Raw genomic sequence first — 9724 nt, 5'->3', positions numbered from 1 at the left:
GCACAGAAAACTGCCGCCGGCTCTGCAGTCATTTCCCTCCGATCTGAAATGATCAAACATTTCAGATCGGAGGGAAATGTCCTCCCCCTGACCCCTCCTCCGGTCCACCGGAGCCCTCTGGTCACCGGAGCCCCCTCCGGTTCTCCAGAGCCACCACCCCCCTCCCCCCTCCGGAGCGTGGAAGATGGCGGCGCACAGCGCGCGGCCGCCTTCATTCTGCTCTTTCTGCCGCATGTGACACGTCACATGCGGCAGAAAGGTGTCCCCAGGTCCCACTAGGTCACCCCCCGTCACCCCCCATCACCCCCCCCAGCCCCCAGTTATATGTTACCTGGCTGCTGGTGCTCCGGGCCCGCGATCGCCGCCTCCTTCTTCAATGCTGGCGGCGCATGCGCAGACAGCGGCTGTCAGCTGGATCCCTGCAAGCAGGGATCCTGCTGACGTCGCAACTGCACAAGCTACTCCACTGTGGACCGGGGGAGGGTGAGTGCGGTAATCTGCAGTCACACTCCTCACATGGAGAGACTGCTGTTCCAGAAAATGGGGGGTACGTTCTGTGAGCGTGCCCCTCATATTCTGGAATGAGGTTACTGCAGGTCACTCTGCCCTAGGTTGGACCGGGGCAGTGTGAGTGCAGTATTCTCAGATTACTGCACCCACACTGCTCATGGAGAGCTTGCTCTTCCAGAAAATGGGGGATACGTTCCCTGAACGTGCCCCCCATATTCTAGAAGATCCAGAGTCGGCGTGGGACCTCCAAAATGGATTACAGCGACCGGAATTTCTTTATTTTCAATAAATTGGTAAAAGAGGAATGTTTCGGGGAGTGTTTTTTCAAATTTTTTTTTTTTGTCTTTTTTTTTTTCTATTACTGACTGGGTTAGTGATGTCGGGTATCTGTTCAGATGCCGTGACATCACTAACCCCAGGGCTTGATGCCAGGTGACATTACAGCTGGTATCAACCCCATATATTACCCCGTCTGCCACCGCACCAGGGCGCGGGATGAGCTGGGGCGAAGCGCCAGGATTGGCGCATCTAATGGATGCGCCACTTCTGGGGCGGCTGCGGCCTGCTATTTTTAGGCTGGGAAGAGTCCAATAACCATGGCTCTTCCCACCCTGAGAATACCAGACCCCAGCTGTCCGCTTCACCTTGGCTGGTGATCTAATTTGGGGGGGACCCCACGCTTTTTTTTTTTTTTTTTAAAAAAACGCCTGGGGAGCCCTCCAAATTGATCACCAGACAAGGTGAAGCTGTCAGCTGTGGTTTGCAGGCTACAGCTGTCTGCTTTACCCTAGCTGGCTATCAAAAATAGGGGGGACCCCACGTCGTTTATTTTAATTATTAATTTTTTGGGGGGCTAAATACAAGGCTAGGCACCCTTTAGTGCCACATGAAAGGCACTAAAGGGCGCCAGCTTAGAATATGCAGGGGGTGGGACGTTATATTTATTTGACATCTATCCATTCATCCATTGTAGCATTTTAGGCTGTGTGCCCACAATCAGGGTTTGCAGCGTTTTGGGCGCAGAGTGTTTTCCCTGTGTCCATAACGCTGCGTTGTGCAGTAGAAGCACAGTGGAAGGATTTTTAGAAATCTCATGCCCAATGTGCTTCTTTTCTCCGCAGCATAAACAGACCTGTGGCGCAGCTTCCCGAGCCTCAGCATGTCAATTTATGCTGCGGAGATGAGTGTTCTCTGCAGGTAGCATAGAGCTCCACAGCAGCCTGAACCCAAATCGTGGGCATGGGCAGCTGCGTTCTCCCGTGGACAACACTCACATCTCTGCAGGAAGGCTGACACTGTGTACTAGACGCCGTGTCGCTGGATCATGGCCACATAGCCTAAAAGTGAGACATTTGTTGCTACAGCAACATTTTTGTGAAGTACCTGTGGATTCAAAATGCTTACTATACTCCTGAATAAAATCCAGTTTCCAAAATGGGGTCACTTGTGGGGGGTTTCTGCTGTATAGGTACCCAAGGGGCCCTGCTAATGTGACATGGTGCCCGCAATTTATTTCAACTTTTCCAGAATTCAAATGGTGCTCCCTCCATTCCAAGCCCTCCCATTTATCCAAACAGAGGTTTTTGGCCACATGTGGGGTATCCCTGTGCTCATAAGACATTGGATAACAACCTGTGGGGTCCACGGTTTGTTGTTGTCTCTTGAAAAAGTGAGAAATTTGATGCTAAAGCAACAGTTTTGTGAAAAAAATGAAAATTTTCAATATGGCAACCTAAGCTTATCAAATTCTGTGAAGTACTCGTGGATTCAAACTGCTCACTATACACCTAGATAAAAGCCTTGAGGTGTCTTGTTTCCAGAATGAAGTCACTTGTGGGGGACCGCCACTGTTTAGGCACCTCAGGGGCTCTCCAAATGCAACCTGGCGTCCGCTATTGATTCCAGCCAATTTTGCAGTCAAATGGCACTCCTTCCCTTCCGAGCCCTGCTATGCGCCCAAACAGTTGATTTCCACCACATATAAGATATCACCAAACTCAGGAGAAATTGCACAATAAATGTTATGCTGAATTTTTTCCTTTTACTCTTGTAAAAAAAAAAGCTACCTGGTTGAAATAACAATTTTGTGGTAAAATTTTATTTTTTTTTTTTTCATGGCTCAACGTTATAAAATTCTGTGAAGCACCTGAGGGTTCAGGGTACTCACCAAACATCTAGATAAATTCCTTGAGGGGCCTAGTTTCCAAAATGGGGTCACTTGTGCGGGGTTTCTGCTGTTTAGGTACCTTAGGGGACCTCCAAATGCGACATGGTGCCCGCAATCTTTTTCAGGCAAATTTCCTTTCTAAAATTCAAATATTGCTCCTTTCGTTCCAAGCCCTCCCATTTGTCCAAACAAAGGTTTCAGACCACATGTGAGGTATCACCGCGCTCATAAAAAAGTGGTTAACAAACCTTGAGGTCAAATTTTTGGAATTACCTCTTGAAAATGTGAGAAAATTGATGCTAAAGCAACATTTTTGAGAAAATTATTAAAATTTTCAATATGACAACGTAACGTTAACAAAATCTGTGAAGTACCTGTGGATCTAAAATGCTCACTATACCCCTAGATAGAAGCCTTGAGGGGTCTAGTTTCCAAAATGGTGTCACTTGTGAGGGATTTCTTCTGTTTAGGTACCTTAGCGGACCTGTAAATGCAACATGGTGCCCGCAATCTATTTCAGCCAAATTTGCTTTCCAAAATTCAAATATTGCTCCTTCTGTTCCGAGCCCTCCCATTTGTCCAAACAGAGGTTTCTGACCACATGTGGGGTATCGGCGCGCTCATAAGAAAGTGGGGAACAAGTTTTGGGGTCCATTTTGTTGTGTTATTTCTTCTAAAAGTGAATACATTTGGGTTAGAGCAACATTTTTAGGTAAAATTTAATTTTTGCTTTTTTTCATTCCACATTGCTTTTGTTCATGTGAAGCACCTGAAGGGTTAATAAACTTCTTGAATGTGGTTTTGAGTACTTTGGGGGGTGCAGTTTTTAGAATGGTGTCACTTTTGGGTATTTTCTGTCATCTAGGCCTATTGAAGTCACTTCAAATGTGATGTGGTCCCTAAAAAACTGGTTTTGTAAATTTTGATGTAAAAATGAGAAATTGCTGATAAACTTTGAACTCTTCTAACTTCCTAACAAAAAAAAATTTTGTTTCCAAAATTGTGCTGATGTAAAGTAGACATGTGGGAAATGTTATTTATTAACTATTTTGTGTCACAGAAATCTCTGGTTTAACGGTATAAAAATTCAAAAGTTGAAAATTGCTAAATTTTCAAAATTTTTGCCAATATTCAATTTTTTTCATAAATAAACACAAAAAATATTGTCCTAAATTTGGTACTAACATGAAGTCCAATATGTGACGAAAAAACAATCTCAGAATCACCGGGATCCGTTGAAGCGTTCCAGAGTTATAACCTCATGAAGTGACACTGGTCAGAATTGCAAAATTTGGTCTGGTCATTAAGGTGAAAATTAGCTCCGTCACTAAAGGGTTAACAGTTTTATAGCTTAGTATCTGTACTAGGCAGACACTGGTTCTCCTCAGACCCATTTCTAACTTAAATTTTAGTTTTCTTGATTTTTGTCTCTCAGGCTCAGCTTATGATTGGGTAAACAGAGCGGGAGAGCCACTCTTTCATCCCCTATGAGATCGAAAGAATAGTGTGGTCTGATCCACATCATACCCTCTCGTCTGCACTGCAGGACCATCTTCTAACATTTCATGGGTTAAAAGAATCCAGGCGGATGGTCTCTGCCATCCATATCTAGCACCGCTCGCCCACCAGTTTGATGGACCTGTACCAGTGACTGCGCTCCACAAAGCACTGCCCTCCAATCATGTGTGGGTGATTTTTTTTATTTATTTATTTTTTTGGATCCCCTGCCACCACTCCTCGGCCTATCACAGTCTACCTCTTTCCAACCCACTCGCTGCACTCGGGATCAGAGCTTCCACGCCCCTGTCTGCCCTTATTGGCGCCATCTTCTTTCCTCCAGCTTCAGCATCTGCAGTGAGCTCCGGTTTCCTCGCCTCTTATTCCTTTCAGGATTGCCTCTACACTTCAGGAAGGGGGTTGGCTTTGTCATTTAGGGGGTTCTCACTAGCCCTCCCATTTACCGCAGGAATCGATGTTTAATCTTAGGGATAATTGCATTATACTTGCTCATCCTGTAAGAAAAGATTGCCTTCACATCAGCCCATAGCACTCTGCTCCGTTTGCAGCAACCCCTATATGTCAGACACACAGGAAGCCCCTTACTCTAATTACCAATCTCATGCCTGGCCTTCTGTGTAATTTAACCCCTTCAGCCCCCGGGCACTTTCCGTTTTTGCGTTTTTGTTTTTTGCTCCCCTTCTTCCGAGAGGCGTAAACTTTTTTTTATTTTTCCATCAATCTTGCCATATGAGGGCTTGTTTTTTGCGGGACGAGTTGTACTTTTAAATGAAACCATAAGTTTTACCATATAGTGTACTGGAAAACGGCAAAAAAATTCCAAGTGCGGAAAAATTGCAAAAAAGTGTGATCGTACAATAGTTTTTGGGATATTTTATTCATGGTGTTCACTATATGGTAAAACTGATGTGTAAGTATGATGCCTGAGGTCGGTGCGAGTTTGTAGACACCAAACATGAATAGGTTTACTTGTATCTAAGCGGTTAAAAAAAAATTCACAAGCTTGTCCAAAAAAAGTGGTGCACGTTTTGCGCCATTTTCCAAAATCCGTAGCGTTCTCATTTTTCGGGATCTGAGGCTCAGTGACTGCTTATTTTTTTGCGTCTCGATCTGACGTTTTAAACGGTACCATTTTTGCGCAGATGCTACGTTTTGATCGCCTGTTATTGCATTTTGCGCAAAATTTGCGGCGACCAAAAAACGTAATTTTGGCGTTTGGAATTTTTTTGCCGCTACACCGTTTACTGATCAGATTCATTGATTTTATATTTTGATCGGGCATTTCTGAATGCGGCGATACCAAATATGTGTATATTTTTTTATTTTTTTAACCCTTTAATTTTCAATGGGGTGAAAGGGGGGTGATTTGAAATTTTTAGGTTTTTTAAAAAAAAATTTTTTTTTATTTTTTTTTATTTTACTAGTCCCCCTAGTGCAGAGCGATCGGATTGCTGATCGCTATAGCCCCCTATCTGCAGATCACACTACAGAGCTGAGAACTCCAGATTTGCTGCTTTACTTTCAGGCTATGTGCACACGTGTGTGCTCTGCACCGCACCGAAAATGAGCGCTTCAGAGCGCAGCTGAAAAGCTGCGTTCTGAAGCGCATGGTGCCGGCAGATTCGTGCGCTCTGCATGCTGCCTCTCCCTATAGACAGCATGCAGAACGCACGAAAGAAGTGACATGTCACTTCTTAGAACGCAGCGATTCGGCAAGCAGCCGAATCGCTGCGTTCTAACATGCCACGTACGCACGGCTCCTGCACCATCTCCATAGATTGTGCAGGGGACGCAGGACGCATGCAGTTACGCTGCGGTGCAGAACGCAGTGTAACTGCATGTAATATGCACACGTGCGCACATACCCTTAATGCCGGCTGTATTCCAGCATTGAGAGGAAGTGAGTCATGTTAGCCACAGGCGTCATCACATGACCCTGTGCTACCATGGCAACCACCGAAAGTCACGTGTTCATGTCACGTGACTTCCGGTGGGGGCGGGGTAAGTGACTGTCATGGCGGCGCCCATATACATATCGCTGCCAGATTTTGGCAGCGAAATGTAAGGGGTTAATGGCCGCGGGTGGAAGCGATTCCATACGCGGCTAGCAGGCACACATGTCAGCTGTTGATAACAGCTGATATGTGCGCGGATCGCCGCCACCTGCAGGGGGCGGGGCTTACCGGCACACGATCCATGACGTACCCAGTACGTCATGGGTCGTTAAGGGGTTAAACTGACAAGCAAGGAAATATCTAATAACATACAACGGGATGGATGTAACCAGCGCTCCATGCTGAAAAAAGTCTGCATCCTATGGATTGTGCTCGATGTCCAATAGTCTTTAGTCTGCTGCCAGCGCCTCACAGTTCAAGTCTTCAGGGACCTCCCGCCATCAGGAGAAGAGCCAGGTGCATCAAGAAAGGAAAACCCCTCTTATAGATCAGCCCCCTGCTGAAGGTCACGCAGGCATCAAGGCAGATTGACAACATCCAGATCTCACAGATTTTCCTCCTCAGGACGGGGAGCTTCGCAGGGTGCGTGGTCGTTTCCTTTTGTTTCAGGACGCGTGGCTTATGGTAGTTGAAGAAGCCTGGGTCAGGCAAGTAGTCTCTTCTCACTACAAGATAGATTTCTCTCTCCCTTGGTCCCACTTTTTCGAGTCCTGCCCACCTAGGGACCCCAGGTTTTTCTAGGCCATTTCTTCCACCAATCAATAGTTCTTATTCCTGTCCTGTCCCACGAGCACTTTTCAGGCTTCTATTCAAACCTGTTTGAGGTTCAGGATGGGTCGGACAGAGCAATCCTTGGAACTACAAACGCTTGAACAAGTGCTTCCACCTATGGCATTTCAGGATGGAGTCTGTTCGCTCTGTCAGCCTCAATGGAGTTCCTCTGCTCAATGGACATTCAGGATGTGTACCTTCACATCCATTTTTGCGGCGCACCATCAATATCTACGTTTTGCAATTCAAGACACTTATTTTCAGTTCACAGCCCTTCCTTTGGCCTAGCCACAGCGCTCAGGGTCTTTATTAAGGTCATGGCCATCCTTCGAGCCAGGGGATTCCTAGTCATCCCACATTCTGATCCAGGCTCCCTCCTTCCGTTCCTGTTCTGAAAGTCTCCAAATCATTCTCGACACTTAAACCCGTTTTGGCTGGATCATCAACAGATCAAAGTAGTCTATCATCCCAGCCCAGCATCTGAATTTTCTAGGAATGCTGTTCGATACTTCACGCGCAAGACTCTTCCTTCCAGTAGAAAAGGCCTCGGTCCTGCTTTGGGGATATGCTCTTTCTACCTCTCTCCACCACATTCACTTCAGTTCTGCATGCGCTTATTGGGGAAGATGGTAGCCACAACGGAAGGGGTCCCATTTGCATCAAAATCCATATGGGAAATACACAATTTTTACATTTACTAATAAATATAATAAGCTTGTAATTGTGCCTACACAAACATGATTCTTGAAATTATGCCTACAATACTGGATAAAAACCTGAAACCAAGCAATTGTTGTAAGGTAACAAATACTTTTTCACTTTGTGAAGTGTCAAAGACTACATTTCATAGAAAAGGGGGTACATACATGATACAAAATGGATCTTATGATGGGGAATGAAGAGTGTCATCACCAAAGAGAAGACATTGGGGTAGAGGAACATGATTGAATATACAGTATTTAACTAGCCCAGGGGGGTAGAATCTCCCACAAACTATAGCCTTTTCTCCAGACCCTGCGCCGATTCCCAAAGACTGCAGTGCTCTGGCCAACAGCTCTGTTTTGCCGACAGCCGACAATTTAATCCCTTCTTGCAGTGCGAGTGAGCGCACGCATCATTCACTACTGAGCGCTTCAGCAGATGCAGGGAAGCATTACATCCTGACACTGGCCGTACTTTGTAGAAGAGTTAAGGGTACTTTACACGTTGCGACATCACTAGCATCGGCTAGCGATGTTGAGCGTGATAGTACCCGCCCCCGTCGCACATGCGATATTGTGTGATTGCTGCCGTAGCGAACATTATCACTACGGCAGCTTCACACGCACATACCTTGTCGGCGACATTGCGGTGACTGCCGAACAATCTCTCCCTCAAGGGGGAGGTGCGTTCGGCGTCACCACGACGTCCCTAAGCGACCGGCTAATCGAAGCGGAGGGGCGGAGTTGAGCGGGACGTAACATCCCGCCCACCTCCTGTCTTCCGCATAGCCGGTGGACGCAAGTAAGATGTTTGTCATTCCTGCGGCTTCACACACAGCGATGTGTGCTGCTGCAGGAACGACAAACAACATCGTACCGGCAGCAGTAACGACATTATGGAATGGAGCGACGTGTCACCGATCACCGATTTTTGAGGTTTTTGTGATCGTCGCTCCTAGGGTTTACACGCTGCAATGTTGGTAACGGCGCCAGATGTGCGTCACTAACGACGTGACCCCGACGATACATCGTTACCGATGTCGCAATGTGTAAAGCCCGCCTTAGTGCACAATGGACTCGTGTCCGACAGATGAAAACAGAAGCCACAGCCCCAATGTCTCCTGTGCTATACAGTCCTGACCAAAAGTGTTCACACCCTTGAAATCGTTCCAGAAAAAAAACTTTTCTCAAAGAAAATTATTGCAATTACATGCTTTGTTACACACGTGTGTGTGTATTGGAATAACACAATAAAACAGAGAACGGCAAATTGGACAGAATTTCATATAAAACCCCCCAAATGGGCTGGACAAAATTGTTGTTCCCCTCAGCTTAACATTTGGTTGCACCCTTTACCCTTTGGAATAAATACCTGCAATCAGCCGCTTCCTATAACCGTCCACAAGCTTCTTACTCCTGTCACCTGGAACCTCTTCTTTATAATCTGCTCCAGGTCTCTCAGATTTGAAGGCGTCTTCTCTTCTCCCAACAGCAATTTTACAATCTCTCCACAAGTGTCAATGGGTTTTAGATCCGGACTCATTGCTGTCACTTCAGAACTCTCCAGCTCTTTGTTTCCTTCCATTTCTGGAGGCTTCGTGAATGTTTGGGGTAATTGTCCTTCTGGAAGACCCATGACTTAGGACACAATCCCAGCTTTCTGACACTGGGCACTACATTGCCACCCCAAATTTTTTGGGGTAATTTTCAGATTTCATGTTGTCTTGCACACAGTCAAGGACCTCAGTGCCAGAAGCAGCAAAACAACCCCAAACATCTCTGACCTCCACCATATGTGACTGTAGGTCCTGTGTTCTTTTCTTAGTAGGCCTCGTTCTGATTTCAGTAAACAGTAGAATGATGTGCTTTATCAAAAAGCTCTATCTTGGTCTCATCTGTCCACAAGACGCTTTCCCAGAAGGATGTTGGTTACACACGTACATTTTGGCAACCTGCAGTCTAGCTTTTTTGTCTGTCAGCAGTGGGGTCCTCCTGGATCTCCTCCATAGCTAGCGTGACATTCAGATGTTGATAAATAGTTCACACTGACACTGATGCCTCCTGAGCCTGCAGGACAGCTTGAATTTCTTTAGACCTTGATT

Source organism: Anomaloglossus baeobatrachus, chromosome 4, assembly GCF_048569485.1.
Source record: "Anomaloglossus baeobatrachus isolate aAnoBae1 chromosome 4, aAnoBae1.hap1, whole genome shotgun sequence".
Classification (NCBI taxonomy): Eukaryota; Metazoa; Chordata; class Amphibia; order Anura; family Aromobatidae; genus Anomaloglossus; species Anomaloglossus baeobatrachus.
This window is presented reverse-complemented; position numbering follows the sequence as displayed.